This window comes from Conger conger, chromosome 1, assembly GCF_963514075.1.
Source record: "Conger conger chromosome 1, fConCon1.1, whole genome shotgun sequence".
In the NCBI taxonomy this organism is placed as follows: Eukaryota; Metazoa; Chordata; class Actinopteri; order Anguilliformes; family Congridae; genus Conger; species Conger conger.
The window spans coordinates 65,541,009-65,562,589 of NC_083760.1; the positions used below are offsets into that span (position 1 = coordinate 65,541,009).

Sequence of the window (21,581 nt, forward strand, 5' to 3'; positions counted from 1 at the left end):
GAGTGTAACTAGCATGCTGGGGTTGAAATGGATCAGATGGGCCAGATTGTTGGGTGATGCATGTGTCAGGATCACTTATGGGAAGGTAGGATGGCTTTCCAGCACTACAGCTGAACCAGCGAGAAGTGAGCAGAAAGTTTTAAGTCGGCTGGTGCCCTTAGCTGCTGACTTTTATTCAAATTTGTGTCCACAGCAACTTGGAATTGTGCTTCCAGTGTTGCATGGGTTGCCACCCTGGAAGCACAAAGTAAATAAATAAATATATAAAAACAAAATTCATTCCCTCCCCACTTTCATCCCCCATAAACAGATTGCCAGGGGAAAAAGTGGCCCAGATAGCATAGAGAATTATTTTTGTAGATAAGTACAATAGCAAATATGCTTTGCATGTATTCAATTAAGTATTTACTGTCCTTGTAGTGCAGCTTACCCCTCCTTCCTCTTATCGTTTCTGTGATAATTCATTTACATGATGTACGTCTTTATACAAGATGACTGCAGAGCATTAGGAGGGTACAAGAGCAGGAAACAAATCATAAACAGGCATGCAGGAGTATAACCGAAAGGATTAACACACACACACAAGTGACTGCCTAAATATCCTGAGGCCTCAACTACAAATTACTAAGTGCAGTTTGAGTCCGCTGAATGCCCCTAGGGTGAGCAAAAGAGAGAGAGGACGGCAAACACGGGGTGACATCCACCCTAAATTACAATGAGCAACAGCAGCTGTGGAGAGGTAGGTTTGGGCAGTTGGGAAACAGAAAGGTCTGAACAAAGCTGCATCATGCAAAGCCACAGAAGAACACACAATGTACAGGATTCACACACAAGAGTATGCATGCACACCTTCCACACACGCGTAAAAACACAACCAGCTCAAATCAATCAGTCCAAGTAAAGCTCCTGAATGCTGAATTTCTCTCTGCCTGACATTTTTATTAAAACCATGGCCTTTGTATGGTATGATGTAGGAAGGACTCATTCTCTCACATCTAGAGTTTTAACATAACATGACATGAAATGTAATGTTGTATGAAACACATAACATTAAATTATATGTTTTGGGTGTATGCATGAATGTGTGCGTACTTAACCCAGTTCCAATAACGCATATTCTTCATGGTGATTATTGATGAGGATTTCTTGGAAAGACTAAGTATCACGGTGCAAGATAAATCGTCTGTCCTCAGTACTAGAAGCAGACATGTATCTACAGCATCTGTGCTCAGTCAGAAATCAATAGGCTAGTCACTCAGCCCATTGTCCATCATGCAATTGAACAAGTTCACCCTGTGTACAGCACAAAGGCAACACCATACATCTTTTTGGCCTTTACTGTGAGACCATCTGGCCATGTGAGGTGTTGTGTTCTGCTGTGCTCTGCTTGAATGTTCTTCCTTCTGCGGTAACGTGGGGGTATGTCGAGAGGAACTGTCAAGGAACCCTGAAGAAGAACAGCTCCAGGAAACATGTTCCAGGGAGCATGAGTTAAGACCTTTTTATCATCTAGTATTAATAATAGTTTGTACAATGTATGCAAGTGTTTAGAACGTACTGTCTATTACATGCATGCACAGCTGCTGAAATAAGCAAACATAAAAAAGCACCAAAATCAGGCAGGTTTGGGGTTTCTACGAAAAGCTGTTATGGAACAGGAATTAAATCTAAACAAAGACTAATTTGTAGCTCATATAATTCAAATAATAAATGTCATGGGTACAATATCAAATCCTTATAAACGTACTTTGGCTATCCAATTATTATTTACATGTACCGGTTGACCTGCTATAGGGGAGACTACACTATTTCTGTCAATTATATAATACTGTAACCCAGCAACAGACAGAGCAGTGGAACTGCAGCAGTGATGCTGCTTCAAAGCTGTGATTAAAATTTTTTCACCTAAACTAAATCTCTATTAAAATCTGACACCTTTTTGAAGTTCTTTTCAGTGCTGATTTCCATGTGGTTAAACTATAACTTTTATGGTAGCCCTCCATTCTGCACGGCCTCCACATACTATAGATATGATTTAATGATTTGTAAATTACATTTACATGTCCAATTTCTTTTTTATTTTAATGTACTACACAAGTTATAATGAACCTGGATTTCACTAAAGCAGGTGGATACAGACCACAGCCAACCATAAAGCATAACCAGCCTTGAAAAGCAATTCATTCTTATGCATTATTGATATGCTACAGTATATATTTCCAGCCCATAAAATATGAACCACTGCTTGTGAAGTGGAACAAACGAAACAAGTAAACATAAAAAAAAAACATAATAAACTTGCGCTGCGCTTTCAACTCTATGAAAATACATGCCAAGGTAAAATGAATCAATACATCAATTTGTCACAAATGAATGAAGCTTTAAGATCTTTATATTTGGATTAATGAAATCCAACCATTTTAAACTATTTAAATTGCATGAAAGGGTGTTGAAGCAGATTATTGGAATATAACAGCACAGCGAAATAAAAACATATGTATTTGTGTTTGTCATAATATCCACAGGAACCAACAGCTCTGGAACAGAAGTTCTGTAGTGTCCATGAAACTACAGGACACTGCGATTCCTTTAACGGCCATACACATGGAGAGGAGGGCACTCTTCACTGTACTTGGACATGGACTTTCATGGACTTCATGTTCATGTGAGATTTTACATACACATGCATACATGTACATTTGCTGAAAATGGACAACACTGACCACAAGGGAATATTGGATCTATAAGTACAATGCCCCCCCCCCCAGAAAAAAAACTGAATAAAAAATCTCTGAAAAAAAAAAAACACTTCTACGTTCAGATTTTTCTTCAATGAAAACAACGCTGTGTCCATTAAAAGGAAGGCTAAATTGGATTTTCAGATGTCTGGCAGACATCTGAAAATGTCAAGCTGTCTTCAGATATACTACATCCATTACTTGAGACTGTTGTCATAAATTGTGTAGAATACTTGAGGAAAGACAGCTGGGAAAAGTTTAAGTGTCAGCTATCAGATTGGATATGTCAAAGAATTTGCAAACACAGTGTTTCTTTCAGGTGACAACTCCTCCAAATGAAACAAAAGTACAGTCTGCAGGGACAGATCCAGTTTTTTGTGCTTAACTGGAGCATTCACCTTGGAATAGCGGTGGAGCTTCTAATTCAACCTTTTTGCTGAAAGGAAAATACAATAAATGCTAGTGTATCATGACAATGTTTACTTCATGGTGACCCTAAAAACACAGCACCTAGGCAAGCATAAAAGTGGTTAGAGACACAACTACTATGAGTCAAAAAGTGAGTTCAAGAGAGCCTTTGAAAGAGAGTTTAATGCCTGAGATAATCAATCATCCTGGTATAGTATAAGGTGACTATGTCAGTCTGTAGAGCAAACAAATTTAGCCGTTTAGACGTTTAGCCTGGGATTCAAGTTCCTCATCCTGGCACTTCGTGTAGCGATAGCATCTATGCTACCACCTTATGAAAACAATGAAAAAGGCTTGGTATAACACTCAAGCCATAAAATGCATAAGTAACCAGAAGTTTGCAGGTTTAAATCCTATAAAGGGCACTGTCATTGCATCTACACATTTCTATATACTACATATTTCCATTACGACAGAATAAATAATGATTTGCAGTGCAATAATGAGCAAAAACACATGGTAATTAGTAAATAATTACAGTAACTGAAGCACATGAACTCAGCAGTGCATGAGTAAACCGCATGCAGCCACAAGGTCAATGCTTGGCCTCTGATGAATGCAAGGAATTTTTTTAACTGTAGTTCTTAAATGTGATGAATTACACATGGTACATTGTATTTTGAGTACAAAACTCCATGAAGGCTAAATGATATGACTTGCAACTCATGCTTTTGTTATTAAGAGGTAGGCTACTTGTGTTAAAGTAATTTTATAATTTACAGTGAGACATGACAGTGCCTGTTATTGTTATTACTGTTGGGGGGCTTAGCTGTTAAGAAGGGCAAACATAGGAACAAAATCACTTTGAATAAAATTATCATAATGCCTGTACAATGCGAGCAAGTAAGCATAAAGAGTAAAAAAAAAGGAAAAAGGAAACCAATCTCGGTCTCATCTGTCCCAAAGACCTTATTTCAGGCACTTTTATCAAACTGTAACCTGGCCACCCTGTTTCCGTGACTAAGTGGTTTGCATATTGCAGTACATCCTATCTAGACCTGTAGTTTACTGACGACTAATGCTAAACTCAAGAGGCCAAATCACAAAGAGGTAACAGAAATGATTCACCTTAGATTCAAATTGCATTACTGAAAAAAGTGCATTACAGGTATACTTCAGCCTCTCCATACAGGAGTGATCATTATGTACCTTTTAATTTAATTGTATTATTTTATGTGCTATTCTGAAAGATATTGTCAGAAAGCAAGTTATAGACTCTTGAGTCATAGAAGCATCATTTCAGCAAAACCTAATACTGAAATATGGATCGCCCCAGACAACACTGCAACCTGAGCAGCCCTATCCTCAGACTTCTTCTTCATACTCCCTGACCGTCTGGCAGGGGAGGTGGAACTGGTCTGCTTGTTTCCTCCTGGATATCTTCTGTTTCTTTCTCACCCCTCTAGCTCTTCATTTGAACTCTGTGCTGTAAGAGTTACGAACTACACCTACTGTTTATAGTGGGAATATAAGCTTCCCACTGCTATCATGACACTGCACCTAGCTTCCGATGTATGCTGAAGACTTTGAATGTTGAACTGTAATGTTTGAAGGTCATGTCATGATTGCAGGGTGAAAGAACTTGCATATACAGTTGCATATATTTTATAGCCACCTAATGAAGGAGTAGGATCGAAAAAGCTGACAAATGTAGGCTTTACATATGTATATGTATATATATATATATATATATATATATATATAGTTGTTCTTTTTTAATGACATTATTTTTATCTTTACTACTGAGATTTCAAAATGCTCTGTACTTATACTAATGGCAAATACATTGTGATAAAATGCATATGGTTCTTACATGTGTATTTACACAGATACAGCAATACGGAAACAATACTTTTTTATTTTGATGTTGTAACATTATTCCATCTTAATGAAAGAAAGGTTGCTGACTCATTTTGTTGTGGTGCAATGATGAGCCCCATGGTCCCGGATCTAATTCAGGATATGCCAGTGCCAATAGCTCCACTGGGTGATGCGCTGCTGGCGATTGAGCTACCCAGGGTATGGGAGGGTTCAGTTTGATAGAACTGCATGTCAAATCTGTATATGAAACGTCTTCCTCCGACTCTAGTCTGTGGTGGGAAAGAAGCAGCTGGCTACACCATGGGCCAGATTTACGTACATGAAGCTGACAGCGCGAAATACAACTTGACGAGGGTGTGTTGGTGCAGTCAGTCTGTCGAAATTAGCGTCTTATTTACGAAGATTACAACTAATTACGCAATCAGTGAATGGGACTGCCTACGAAACGCATTTTGCAATCTTAAACAGCACTGTTAAAAGATGTGTTTAGACTGGGTAGCACTGCCGCATCACAGCAAGGAGGTCCTGGGTTCGAATCCCGGTCGGCCGGGGCCTCTCTGTGTGGAGTTTGCATGTTCTCCCCGTGTTCGCGTGGGTTTCCTCTGGGTACTCCGGTTTCCTCCCACAGTCCAAAGACATGCAGGTTAGACTGATTGGAGAGTGTAAATTGTCTCCCGTAGGTATGAGTGTGTGAGTGAATGGTGTGTGTGCCCTGCGATAGACTGGCGACCTGTCCAGGGTGTATTCCTGCCTTTTGCCCAATGTATGCTGGGATAGGCTCCACCCTCCTGCGACCCTGTTCAGGATAAGCGGGTTAGGATAATGAATGGATGGATGGATGGATTCTGGCGATATCCATGTATCGGCTGCCACGTAAAAAAGCATATCCAGAGCAGGACAAAATGTGTACATATTGCAGCTGTGACAGGATATGCGAGATGTGACATTGCAATGAGCTTGTCTATTGCCAGGATAGAATGGGAACACTGTGTGGGAGGTTCCAGTACATCTTTTATTTCTCCCAATAGCGTAATTAATTGCATGACTGGGTGTTTGTTACAGAAGTGGCAGGTGATTTTCTCTTTTTTGGCAGTCCCTTGAATTCCCTGTTTCTTTTCCGTCATTGTTTTGTAGGATGACTAATCAAAACAAACACACGCTCTTTCTGAGATGGACAAAAGCGATTAAAAGCAGCATCATTGCATTTAGCCTACTCATATTTTTTTTACTAGCGGCAACACTGATTTTTTAAACATCAGTTACTGTCAGTAGGGTTGAGCAAGTTATTTCAGTCACTTCCAACTGCTTTGCATGAGATATTGGCTAATTTAATACATTATTTTGTCAATATTTTCTGTGGCAAACACTGAGCCTTAATTATTTCTTGGCTGCAATCATTAATTAATATAAACTATGAATAATCTGATGATTTCTTGCTCTGGGGGTTGAAATAGTGTGATTCTTCATACAAGATTATTTCAGTGCACCTTCAAAGCCTAGATCTGTGTCTCTGTCTATTGCCTTGGTTTACGCCTTCTCTTTAGAGGCGAAGAAATTTCAATTAGAAATTACAACCCACACTTATAATATCTCCGCCCTTTATTTGCACGATCCACCCTTAAAAGCATATGCAAGTGTGATAATTCACCTAGATCACACGCATACTGAAGTTCAAGCCCCGTGCTCCTGTTTGATACATAAGACGCATGTCTCCTGGGCGGAATGCATCAAATCGTTGCAAAAGGCTTAGTACAGCTGACCCTGTGTGTTTTGGAGTAAAACCAGGAATGTCTTCACTCGGAAATGTCTTGATTTGGGTTCACACATTAACATGGATGCAGCTGCAGATAATTGGAAATTCCAAAATAGGGGCGGGGGGAATTTAACTTGTTCAGCCACATGTATGGTGTCAAATTTATATTCATATAAACAAGATTGGATTATTCAAACTGATAAGATAAGCATTTGAAGCATTTTATGAATTAAAGTAAATGCAACATTCTGTGTTTTTCCTCATTAATGTTTTATGTTTCAGATCACTTATTTTCATGTTATTGTCGGTTTCGTGTTTCTCATTGCATTTATTTGTCTCATCTGTTTTTATTACCATTGTCACACCCCGTGTTACATTCTATTTTGCGTTGTTGGTTTCATGTTATGTTTTGTCCTAACTCTCGCTCCATACTCCTCACTCCAGTCATTCATTTCACCTGTTATTTCCTCATTTCCATTCTCTCACCTGATGGTCATTCCACTTTAATTCACCTGTTTATATACAGTGCTCAGCGTAAATGAGTACACCCCCTTTGAAAAGTAACATTTTAAACAATATCTCAATGAACACAAAAACAATTTCCAAAATGTTGACAAGACCAAGTTTAATATAACTTCTGTTTAACTTATAACATGAAAGTAAGGTTAATAATATAACTTAGATTCCACATTTTTCAGTTTTACTCAAATAAGGGCGATGCAAAAATGAGTACACCCCACAACAAAAACTACATCTAGTACTTTGTATGGCCCCCATGATTTTTAATGACAGCACCAAGTCTTCTAGGCATGGAATGAATGAATGGAGTAGACAACATTTTGCTACATCGATCTTTTTCCATTCTTCAAGAATGACCTCTTTTAGAGACTGGATGCTGGATGGAGAGTGGTGCTCAACATGTCTCTTCAGAATTCCCCACAGGTGTTCAATTGGGTTCAGATCAGGAGACATACTTGGCCACTGAATTGCTTTCACCCTGTTCTTCTTCAGAAATCCAACAGCGGCCTTAGATGTGTGTTTAGGATCATTGTCATGTTGGAAAAGTGTATGACGACCAAGGGCACGGAGTGATGGTAGCATCTTCTCTTTCAGTATAGAGCAATACATCTGTGAATTAATGATGCCATGAATGAAATGCAGCTCCCCGACACCAGCAGCACTCATGCAACCCCACATAAGGACACTGCCACCACCATGTTTCACTGTAGGCACCATGCATTTTTCTTTGTATTCCTCACCTTTGCGACGCCATACAGTTTTGAAGCCATCAGTTCCAAAAACATTTATCTTGGTCTCATCACTCCAGAGTACAGAGTCCCAGTAGTCTTCATCTTTGTCAGCATGGGCCCTGGCAAACTCTAGGCGGGCTTTTTTTGTGCATGGGCTTTAGGAGAGGCTTCCTTCGTGGACGGCACCCACGCATGCCATTCCTCTGCAGTGTACCGTATTGTGTCACGAGAAATAGTCACCCCAGTTTGGCTTTCTACTTCCTTAGATAACTGCAGTGAACTTACATGCCGATTTTCTTCGACCCTTCTCATCAGAAGATGCTGCTGTCGAGGTGGTAACTTCCATGGACGGCCTGGACGTCTCTGTGAGATGGTTGCAGTTCCATCTTTTTTAAATTTTTGTATCACTTTTGCTATAGTATTCTGACTGATAAGTAAAGCTTTGCTGATCTTCTTGTAGCCTTCACCTTTGCGGTGTAAAGAAATTATTTTCTTTCTCAGGTCTCTCGACATTTCTCTTCCATGTGGTGCCATTGCTAACAACATGAAATGGGAAGGGAAGTAACACCCTTTTATAGTCAACAGTCTGCTGGACACCTGTGTAATGAATAATTACTCACCTGTGGTTGATTATTGTTAAATTAGACATTTGTAGTCTAAAATTTAGCTTTGCTCCAGAGACTTTCAGTGGGGTGTATTCATTTTTGCATCACCCTAATTTGAGTAAGAGTAAGAATTTTGTTCTCTAAGTTATATTATTAACCTTACTTTCATGTTATAAGTTAAACAGATGTTAAATAAAACTTAGTCTTGTCAACATTTTGGAAATTGTTTTTGTGTTCATTGAGATATTGTTTAAAATGTTACTTTTCGAAGGGGGTGTACTCATTTACGCTGAGCACTGTATATGTGTAGGTCTCCACATTTACTTTGCTAGATTGTTATGTGTCTTCCGCATTCTCTCAAGTGTTTTCCTGATTGTCTGCTTTGTGTATCAACCCACTTCTGGTTTAGTAGACTTCTATCTGTACTGTGAACTTCTTGGATTGCTATTCTGTTTACGAACCTCTCGCCTGTGACAACGGCCAAGCCTCTGCCTACCTCTCCTGTGATCGTTGAAAATAAAACCTACAACTCTACTTACTTCCTGGTTGCATCTGGTTTCTCAGCCTGACAGACTCATTATTTACACACTACATTGCTTATTTGTTTAGCAGATATCATTGTGATGTGTGGCTTAGGTACTTGACATATTTACTGTATGGAAGTAATAGTGGATAAGCACATAGTAATAGTGTGCAGTAGTAGCAGTGCCTTCCTTTAGGAAGGCAGTGTAACCAGACAACCATCCAGTAGGATCAAGGGCCACATCCAAGAACAGGTATGGCTGACTGGCTGCAATCTTACAGCTAAATTGTACATCAGTCAATAATCCACATGTAGCTTACTTAACTGCAAAGTGGAACAGCCAGCCAAAACGCACAAGTGCTGTAAATAGAAGTATTCCAGCAGCATGGCGATGTATATGCATTGTAAATGTTTATTGCTAAATTGACTCTGATGAAGTACAATTGATACCTCCTGGACTCATATAAGCTCTGTTAGAGTTAGTGTGTGTGTATGTGCAAATGTATTCATTTTTAGCAGGGAATTGGTTGTGAGAGGTCAGAAAGGAAAATCTCCTTTACAACCTTCATTCATTCATTATCCTAACATGCTTATCCTGAACAGGGTCGCAGGGGGGCTGGAGCCTATCCCAGCATACATTGGGCGAAAGGCAGGAATACACCCTGGACAGGTCGCCAGTCCATCGCAGGGCACACACACCATTCACTCACACACTCATACCTATGGGCAATTTGGACTCTCCAATCAGCCTAACCTGCATGTCTTTGGACTGTGGGAGGAAACCGGAGTACCCGGAGGAAACCCACGCAGACACGGGGAGAACATGCTCGTTGTGACAATACTGTTAAGTACAGTATGTCTACTTACACGTGGCCTTTTGAAAAAAAGATTTCCCAGCAACAATTTTAACCTTAACGACTGTGCTAATGATCAAAACTAATTTAGGGCTGCTATATAGAAGACCTCAACAGTACCTATACCCAGGGGATATTCATTTTTCATAAGTATGTATTTAATTAGCTCTAAATAATGAGGAGTTTGACGGTGCCTGGTTCTCTAACAAGCCGAGGAGAAGAACTGTCGGATCTGTTGGGGTACCCCCTATGTCGGGGCACTGACCTGTCTACTTCTGATAATTCCCGTTTGTCAGAACTTGGTCTCAAGGTCAAAACTGCAGATATAGGATACGTTTACCTGACCTTTAGACTTTAGAATTTATACCAGGCTTAATGACATAATCGCCTCCCCTTTGTAAGCCAACCTTTGTAAAAGGGAGATCAAGGCATTTTTCTTGCGGTGAGACCTTTCTGGATTGTAGGTCATATTTTGTTCTGAATAGTTGTAGAAATCTGCAGAGAAAATTCAATGCTAATGAACTGCATGCATTGTCTAACATGAAAGCAATGCAGCAGGACAGTCATTTCACCAGGAACATGGATCAATATCACACCAGACAGTGACTACCCAGGCTTTGAAAAGGGTCCGTGTGGACGTGTGTTTGAGTGCACCTGCACATTTGCGTGAACCGCGTGGGCATGTGCCTGCTTGAATGTTCCGCTTTGAGTGTGTGCGTGTATGTGCATGCATGTAGTTTTGTATGGAAGTGTGGGAGAATGAGAGAAAAGAGCCACATATCCAGCAGAAACACTTGACATTTTAAAGAGAGTTTGAAAATCCCTCTGGTAATGCAATAATCCATCTGTGCTGGGGACCGGTAAGAAAAAAGAAAATGAATCAGTCTTAAGTGGACTTTCCACTGCAGGACTGACACTACATTCTGCAGCCCTGTTATATTATTTATTATACAATACATTCTCCTGGAAGACACCCTTTGTTCAGGTGCATATTACCCACGTATACAGCCACTTCCAGGGAGGAACTTGCTCAAGGGTACAGCAGCAGTGTCTCACATGGGAACTGTTTCTAAAACCCGGTGGTTATAAGCCCCTTCTCCACTACAACTACAGGTGCCTTCTCTGGCTTTGATTACATCACACTTGCTTGGGAAATGTGATGTTTTCACAACAGTGAATTAAAAGAATGTGCCACAGAAGTAAGCATTTGAAGAAGAGCCTGTGTTGCATTTGTGATTGTTTCTTTTTGTTTTCATTATCGGACACCATGTTATCATTATTTATTCACAAGGTAGAGACCCTTATGGAATGCAACTTAGAAGTCATTGCTACCATCCTTGCTGCCACCACACACATACACATTCCTGACTTCAGCACAGATCAATTATTGATCATAAAACTTCTCTGCCCGTCAAGCACAACACAAATAACATATATGTGGTCCATGATCAATGTGGCCACACACTATACTCCATGGTAAGATGCAGACTAACTGATTTAGTGTTTTCACCCACCCCCACTATGGTGCACACTGTGTTGGTTTCTATGCAGGTCAATATAAAAGCACTACAGTGAAAGCTTCACCAGTGTAAAATATGAAACAGGAGGAGCATATCAAATGTTGTTTCTCAGAGGAAATTGTTGAGATTCAAGACCCAAGGAAATTGGTGCATTCTTGAATAATTTCCCTCACTAAACCCAGCAGCTTCAATTAATACACTGTCTTCACCTGCGTCCCTCTGCTGATCTGGTATCTATGGTCCTTTATTCGTCACTCAAATTCTCTGGAGTCAAATGGATTGTTGTGTCCAGCAAGGGGCTCTTGATAGCTTGGGAAAACATGCTTATTTGTTGTGTCATAGACAGGTACTTCCATCAACATAATTACACTATTATGTATATCACCCTACCCTCCCCCATCTCTTCCCAAGAGCAGCCACCTGAAGCCTAAGCCTTCCATTTCCTTCTGATTGAACGCTGCAGGACAGAGAAACCTGAATTCATGTGTGAGCGTGATAATAATGTAATCTGAATGGCCCAGTGGGGTATTGGACTGGATGCAGATAGCAGCTGATTGCTTCTTTCTCTCAGTGGTGAATCATTTCTTAAAGGAAGAATTAAGCTTTGCTGGTGTACTGGTTCTTCATGTCACATCCCTAGCACTTAAATGTTCCCTCCAACAGCTTCACAGCACCAAGAAATACATGTTATATTCTTAATACAGTCTGCATATAAATTAATTCAACACGTCTTGAGGAAATTTGCATGCTTGGAAAAGCACTACTATGACAACTACTACTACTGCTATTACTACTACTACTACTACTACTACTACTACTACTTCTACTCAGACAGCCAACAATCTAGTAAACCAGCAATAGTAACCTCTGAAAAATAGGACTTCATAACTTGCAAAACTAGCTACATGACTACGAGTTGCTAGCCTGCTAGTTTGCTAACTGTTTAACCAGGTACAATGTGATGACTGCAGCTTCACTAATGACCTGTTAATGGGTGCACTGTGAAATTATACATAATAATGTATAGTTAACCACAAACAGACATGTTTGACAATTATTTTGCAGATATAGACAGCTAAAGACAATTGGAAAGGCAAAGAAAGGCACTGGAAAAAGGTTCAGAGAAGGGCAGCCAGATTGATTCCATGTATCGAAAATTAAAGTTATGAGGAAAGACTGAAGATATTTAATATCTTTAATCTTAGTAAATGGAGACTTAGTGGGGATTTGATTTGATTGATTTTCTTCAGGGATTCTTCAAGGTGAGCTCGGTTAGCAGAACGAGAGGGCATACGTGGAAATGAGCAAAGGATCAATTCCGCATAGATATTGGGAAGTATTTTTTCATACAAAGTGTAGTCACTGCGTGCAATAGCTTGCCAGGACAAGTAGTGGAGGCAGAAACACTAAGAGTTTTCAAGATGATACAATGATACAGTACTAGATACTACTTAGCTTTTAGGCAACTAAGCAGAAGGTACAATTTAATGGTAGGAAAAGGTGAGCATTGCTGGGATGAATGGCCTGTTCTTGCTATTATGTTATGTTATATTATGTTTGGAAAACTGCAAAGAAATGCTTGGACAAAGCACACATCAGAGTCATCAGTTTATTTGTCTGTCTTTATGGTGTAGGGAACACACCATTCTGCAGATATCCAACACAAATAAATACTGCCTGAAAAGTATAGACCCAGAATGGATTAGCTCCAGATTGGCTCTTTCCCAGTTTCTCAGTTCTGGTCTGTGTGAATAAGCTTGTAAAGCAATGTGTCATTGTGTCTTAACAAGGGATTTCATGGGGCTGTGATCAATGCTTCTGAGGTGGCATTGCTTCCATGATGGGTCCAATGGAGTCAAAACATTAAATATGGCAGTAACAATTAGACCTCAGATTTCTCCACACATCTGGCCCACTTATAGGCACTGCGACAGGCAGCTCAAATTGAAAACCTTGATTGAGTATTGAGTATTTAGGACCCAAAAATGTAACCTTTGCTTGTGTCGCAAATGACACTGGAACTAAACTAATGGAACTCAGCCTGAAACATGCAAATAACACAGTTCTATCTGATCGATAATATACAGAGTCAGGTCTATCACCATATTCTAAGATGCCTACACATAAAGCTAATGGCCAAAACAGAAAATGAATTGGGACACAAGATGAGCCAGAACATACTGGTCCAATGATCCATGCCATGAATTTTCACTTTATCCGTGTAAAAGAACTAAACAGACACAGATGACAGTCAGCCATCTTAATGGCACTGTATCTTCAAATCCAGACCCCTTTTGCCTCCAGACCAGCCCGATTTAATTGATTCAACAAGGTGCTTATGTGTGAAAACATTCCCCACATCATTACACCACCACCAGCAGCCTGCACCATTCACACAAGGCAGGAGCACAAATCGAGATTCGTCAGATTTGATGACCATGTGCCCATTGTAACTCCCTGTCCTTAGCTGACAGGAGCGGATCCCAACATGGTCTTCTGCTGCTATAACCCATCTGCTTCAATGTTCGAACCGTTGTGCATTTAGCGAAAGACACCACTGTTGTAAACAGATGTTATTGAAATATGTGTGGCCTTTCTTTAGGTTGAATGTGTCTGCCCATCCTTCTCTTGCATCTCTCATTAACAGGTCTTATTTGCACAAAGGATGTTCACTGGATGTTTTTGCTTATCAAGCCATTCTCTGTATAAACTAGAGACTGAAGTATGTGAAAATCCAGGGACGACACCTGTTTAAGATGCTGGAACCATCATGCCTGGCACAATCTATCATACCATAGTCAAAGTCGCTTAGAAGATGCACCTTTTCCATTTTAATGTTTGGACAAAAAACAACTAAACCTCTTCATCATGTCTGCATGTTTTATGGATTGAGTTGCCGCAACATGATTTGCTGTTTTGTGGAGCAAGCTATTAGTGTTACAGTAGTCAATAGTTAAGTTTCCATCCAAATGTTTTGCAAATATGAATGGTATAATGTAATGTTTTTTGTATAAATACATTTAAATACATACTTTTTGTCATTGGCAATTTATGAATTGTATATATTCAGCACAGCACTAATACGGAAGAAGGCAGCAGACAGCATGCTGTAGCGAATTACTAGCCTACTTGAGTTTGGTGAAAAATTGTTTGGTGAAGAATCATTGATTACAAATACAAAGTTTGATTACAAATATGTCTGACCTACTGAAGGAAAGACCGGTGCCCCTTTTCATGAATTACTGAGGTAGCTGGATAACTCGGTAGTGCTTACTACTTTCATAATCCATAGCTAGCTATCTTTGAACCATACCTGTTATGTTCCTGTGTTCTGTGTGTTAGTGTATCATTGTTTAGTATTATTTATTCTTGTAATTTATTATTTTTCTTATTCATGTCTGGTGTTCTGTTTATATTCGTTAGTCTTTGCACTCGTCTTCCCCTGTGATGTCTGAGTCTGAATGTTTTCTAGCCCAGTCACTCCCTTGTCTGCATGCCCCACTATTCGGGTGTTTACGGTAGTTCCGGGGTTCAGTCTTCCTTCCAATCTTACATTCCTTACTTCCTGCTTTCTCTCCATTTCATGTTTGTACATAGCACTAATATACTAATCCCAACTAACATAGAATTTGTACAGTACTAATTATACTAACACACAAATATGTTTGTCAAACCAACAAACTAACAACTAGTTTTGGGTATTTGTAATTTAAATCACTTAACTAACTTACTAATGCATCTCCAGTTTCAATTCTGTTCTGTAACTCCACCTCCCTATTCTATCACTGATTACCTGCATCATTATCTGCATCTCCTGATTCTCTGCAAATTGTCTACTCCCTAGTCCGGAGCCGTTTGTATTACATGTGTGTCTTTGTGATTCCAGTCTGCGTTTTTGTTTCCCCCTCGTTATTGTCCCATTACCATTTCATGTGTCTCACCTGATGTTTATTTGTTAGACCGCCCTCACTCCCATGCCCCGCCTAGTTTGTCTCATTCCCCTGTGTATTTATACCTGTCCTTTTCAGTTGCACGCTGCTAGTTCGTCTTGTCCTGTTCTGTTCCCGAGCCCTTGTATTCCGTCCCCCAGTTCTAGCCTCCTTGTTTTCCTTGCCCTTGCCCTTGTTCCTGAGTCCTTTCCCTTTCCCTTGCCCTTGGTTATTTGGTTATCTGGTTTTCTGGTTTTGACCCCTGCCTGCTTCCTTGGACTCTTCTTTGTGTTTTGGATTTTTGTACCTCTGCCTGTTTGGACTGACCCCCTGGATTTGGACCTTGGCTTGTTTTTTGACTACGCTCTGTCTGCCCCTGCTGTATTAAAACCTGCCATTTTTCTGCCCCCCTGTCTGCGACTGGTTCCTCTGTTCCCCCCGGCATAACAATACCAAGTGTAGACTAGGGTCTAATACCTCCTGAGCTTAGATAGATAGGCAGGTTAGATAGCCAAGTTTTATCTGCATGTTGTTACTGGTAGGTGAACCCAATACTTTTTAAAAAAGCTTTTCTTCATTATAGGGATAATTATTTGGTCATTCCTTGGTCTGCCAGTCCCTTTGTGATTACAGAGCTCGCCACTGCTCACTTTCTTCTTAATGATGTTCCAATCAGTTTATTTTGGTAAACCTATTGTTTTGCCTTAGTCTCTGGCAGTTTTTATTTCACAATCTCATAATGGCCTCCTTAACTTTTATTGGCACAAGTCTGCTTCATGTTGACAAACTCCAAAAGCAATCCAAGATTAGGACTATGTATAAAAAAGTGCAGTAATTTCTGTGAGATGAAACCAAAATATATGAACACCCTTACATAAAAGCTGACAATGGCATAATGTGCAGGATTGTCAACTTGATAATAATATAAAACAACCATGCTCAGTCATCACTGGGATGCACTGCCAATCTGTGACTGTGTTCACTTCTGCCCAATACCTTGCTTATCTACCTGTATTTGCTATTCTAAAATGTTCTGGACGTTTCTTAACGTGACCTTTTTCTGTTGTTCTTTGTGTACTGTATTCGAAAAGCATGTGGCTAATAGAAGGTGGAGGAGGAGCGCAAGAGGAAATGTGTATGGACTGGTTGTACAATGGTGCGACTGTACAGTGAAAGAATGGGTTGCCTTGGTGGCTAATTGCTGGTTAGCATTAGCATTCAGTAATGGTAGGTAGCGGCTGTTATTAGCTACCTAAATTCAGTTATGTTTGGTAACCTTAGCTGGCTGGCTGTAATGGCCTGAGAATTTCCAATATTGTACAAAGTTAGAATTTAAAGCTGAAGTGTAAGACACCAGTCTACTTTTGTCTTTTTATATGAGCTAGCTATTGTTAGTAAGCCAACAATAGGTAATAATCTTGTATGAGTTTTTTTTTAATTTATAAAACTACTACAGGCCAATATCTGTGATAGGAGACATGTTACATTGTACAGTGTATGACCACAGACATTGAGTTCATCAGTTTATTTTTTCTTGTTAATAATGACTTGGGTATGCCCAGGGTTTGTGCAATGTTCCTGATTGAGTGATTTTCATTTCTGAGCCTTATGATGGCCTGCTTGATTTGCATTGACACTGCTGTCTTCCTCATGTTGTGCCACCCAACAACAATCTCCAAAGGCAATTGCAAAGTCTAGGGTCAAGACTAGACATCAACAGCTCTTCTGCATTCACTAATGACACAAGTGAATACACCTGCCAAACAAAACACATCTATGAAGCCAATTCAAATACCTTACTAATAGCTACCTTAAAATGGGAGGACCAAAAGAATTAAAGCTGATAGTCTGCACTTAATCATCATTGTCACTGTATCCTTTCAAACTCAATGTGTTATAGTACAGAACCAAAAGAACAAAAAATGTGTCACTGTCCAATGAATTATGGTAATCACTGTATATATATATATATATATATATATATATATATATATATATATATATATATATATATATACACTCCGTGAGCACTTTTTTAGGTATTTATTCAACTTATTTGGTCTTCTGCTTCTGTAGCCTATCCACTTAGAGGTTTTACACATTGTGAGTACAGAGATACTCTTCTGCATACCACTGTTGTAATGTGTGGTTATTCTAGGTCATCTTCCTGTCAGCTTTGACCAGTCTGGCCCCTCTCCTCTAACCTCTCTCATTAACAACACGTTTTTGCCCGCAGAACTGCTGCTCACTGGATGTTTTTTTGTTTTTTACACCATGCTCTGCAAACTCTAGATACTGATACTCTAGATACTCCTGAAAATCACAGGAGATCAGCAGTTTCTGAGATACTACCCTGTCTGGCACCAACATTCATTCCACAGTCAAATGACACATCTCTTCCCCATTCTGACATTTGGTCTGATGAACAACAGCTGAGCCTCATTACCACGTCTCTCTCTCTCTCTCTCTCTCTCTCTCTATATATATATATATATATATATATATATACATACAGTGGTGGCTGGTATAAATGGGCTAACAGGGCAAAGCCCTCCTTATCTTTTGAATATATATTTTTTAAATGACCCCTTTGTAGGTCTCATTTGTTATCTTATTTCATGTCAATAAATTAACTGAAGCAGTTTCGTGTGAATTATGGGGAAACCAAGAACCACAGCACCATCTGCTGGTCATAAGAAAAACATATAGTATTACCAATATTTTAGCTACAGGTCTACCTTTTACATATAGTGACACACCCCCTCAATTTGTTATCCATTTGGGCTAAATTTATTCAACCCGTTATAGTCTGAAGGTCTGTGTGTGGCACGCATTTTCAATTTGTTATCCAGCAAAGGCGTGCGAGAAGTGGCAAATTAATGAAATGGCGGGCACAAATATGAAGAAAGTGGACTATATATTTCACTAATCAACTGTTTTCTAAGATGAATTATAAGAAAAAACTTGAAATAAAGAGATTGGACCAAACAATGTGCAGCACAGACAACAGGATTACGCTGCTCATTGTTGTTGTTGTTGGTTTGAATGAAAGAGCTAAGAATGTGCTTTTATGCTTTTTGGAGTAGACATGGCATGGACTCAGCAAGGCATTACAGATTTGAAACATTTGGAAGTATGAATTTGAAACTTAAATTGGAAATAGAATCAATCTGTCAATGGTGGGTAAAGCTAACTTAGCCTGTCAGCTTGACGAAGGTAGCTAATTGTTACTCTGTACAGAGAAATAATGAACTTGTGAAGAAAAATGCACTCACTGTCCAGCATTGCGAATTGTATTGAATTTCGTGGAGGACACGAGTTTGCTCTGGTTGAGTAGGATGAAACTGCCACATCATTAAACCAAGGCATGTTTTGAGACTTGGTTGACCAGTTATTTTTTTTTAGATAGCCAGTTAAGCAATCACTTGTCTAACAAACTTAGATAGACATCAGAGACAAGTCAAAATGAGCTGCTTGACAGTATGTTCACTCTTTATGGAAAATAAATATCTGATGAAATATCAAAGGCAACATTTGTGGCTGTGCAAACAGATGAGACGACAGATGTCAGATGTGTTAGTCAGCAAAAGTGTTTATAGACAAGTTTATACAGTTTAAAGCATTTTTAATCAAAGCTGGTTTAAGCAGGTGCTTTTAATGTTGTGGCTGATCAGTGTATGCAGTACATAATGTTTGGGACAAAGACCCATTATTTATTTATTTGCCTCTGTATTCCACTATTTGAGATTTGTAATAAGAAATCTCATGTGGATAAAGTTCACATTGTCAGATTTTAATAAAGGGATTTTTTCTCTATGGGAATTGGAATGGAAATAAAACTATTTTCATATGTACTGCATATCTGGCAGCAGCATGGTGGTTTGAGGCTCATTTGATACCTTGGACCCTTGATGACTTAAAGCCATTTAGCCAACAAATGTGTTCCATACTGTACATACTGTATCAGCATAAGTTACATCTGAATCTAGTCCCACCCTCCACTCCCATAGCGATCTATTCAAATGCAAAGAGTAGTATCGCTTGTAGGACAACCTGCAAATAAGATATCCATACTGATGATATTGATAGGTCACAGACATCAGGAAGACATGCCATGAAAGGGATGTACAACAAAAAACGAAACATAACTACTTTCATTTCCATTACATAGCTTTTAACCTGGTACCTTGAAATGTGGGGACTATGTAAAAACACTTTTGTAATTTCTACATGGTAAAAAGTTTTTATAAAAACGACAATTATTAAAATCTGACATTGTGCACTTTAACGACGTGATTTTATTTATTACAAATCTCACATTGTGGAGTACAGAGGTAAATAATTACATGGTCTTTGTCCCAAACATTATGGAGGACTCAGTGTATACAGACTACGTGTAGCCTGTGTGTACGTGTATGTGCGTACATAAAGATTGTTGATCAAAAGATTGGACATCTACTTGCGTGTCAAAATATCATCGAAGCTCAGTACTCTGCTCTCTGATCCATTGCTCACATGATATCTGCCTGTTGTTGACTAAGATTCTACAATAAGAATCAAAGAAAATATATTCGGTCTACATTTTCTCTAGTCCTATTACCAAAGCACAGAATTGATTTTTAGAGCTCATCCTCTCGCCATTTTTTGTCCCCTGATGATTAGTTGCCTTTAAAGAAAGTATTTTAAGAGTAGAAAGTAGAAAGACTAGATGCATGCACATTTAACTGTGATATTTTTTCTTTTTTTTGCCATTTGGCAACCACAAAACAACTCTAAACATAATTGTTGTTTTTCTCAAGACAACAAAAAATAAATTTATAAAAAATAAATCAAATTTAAAAAGCAAATCTTATTTCTCTTACATGCTGATGACGAGAATATGTGCTACATCATCTAGATTATCATTGGGTTATTTCTGCACCGTCATCAGCACAGAGTAATCATCAATCAAGAATGAGATTATTAGCCTTGAAATCTGTGTTTCATACCAGCAATAACAACGATACCGTCAAAAGAACATTTTGGAAATCTTGATGTTGTAACTCAGCTGATTATATACTTTAACCCTATAGTGATAAGTTGCAAGTGACTTCACTCAAATGAGTATTGGTGGTGAAAATATAAAATGCCGAAGCATATATTTTACCTTTGTGTATCGCGTGTAGGCTACGTGTACCAGGGCCAAAGAAAGAAAAGGTGCTTATTGATTAATACATATTTACGATGTAAGCAGTACATACCAGGACTCGCCCAGGTCATTCTGAAATGATAACTCCTTTCTTCTAAATATGCTGAAATTCGTGTATGGCGTGGGGTCGTGATGGGATGCTTTTGCACCATTACCAGCCAGCTGCAAGCATAACAAGTACTGGATTTCTTTGCAAGCGAACGTGCACCCACTCTAAATTTGTCCAATCGCCAGCCTTAGGTTTTAAAAGCAGCATCTCCGAAATTCCACTAGTGTGTGAGCGCGCGCGCGTGTTCGTGCGTGTGTGTGCGTGCGTGCGTGCGTGGGCGCGCGCGGCGTGCGTAATAATGAAAAGTGCTTAAAGACTAAATACATTACTTTAATCATTAAGGAGTGTATTGGCTATATTCGCCTTATAAATTGTAAAACAGAAAGGCAGATATGAAACAAGCACTTAAGCTTCCTCGAACCCTTGTCATAATCTTTCAGTGCAACAGTTATAACGATGATATCGTTGCGCATAGGAGCACCTGCAATAGTGACAATAGGCAAATGTTCTCTTATCCGAGATGACGTTACTCTGTATGATAGGCTATCAATCGTTTTTTATTTTATTTTATACCACAGACTAACTGCTGTTTTTGCCGTGTTACTCGCGTTAACTCAAATACAAATATGAAATAATGTATTTTCCATACCATGCTACTGTCCATGTTTTGTGCTGTTTTAAACTCTGCGTTTTAACATAAATAAAAATAAATATATAGATGTCAAAATAAATAAATAAATACATTTCAGGTGAGAAATCACAGCGTATAGGCGAAGAGGCTTCGGAGAGCCCATTCTGTAAAACGGTCCAGATCAAGTTGCATATGTTTAAATCAGTCTCTTTAATTTAAAGTAACCGTCCCCACTGTTAAGAAATCAATATA

The 21,581-nt window shown here is 39.1% G+C and overlaps 1 protein-coding gene across 1 annotated transcript in view; it reads right to left on the bottom strand.

The window, feature by feature from the left end:
* The window catches only part of LOC133110161 (CUB and sushi domain-containing protein 3-like), a 317,158-nt gene that overhangs the window by 295,026 nt on the left and 551 nt on the right, over nt 1-21,581 (bottom strand).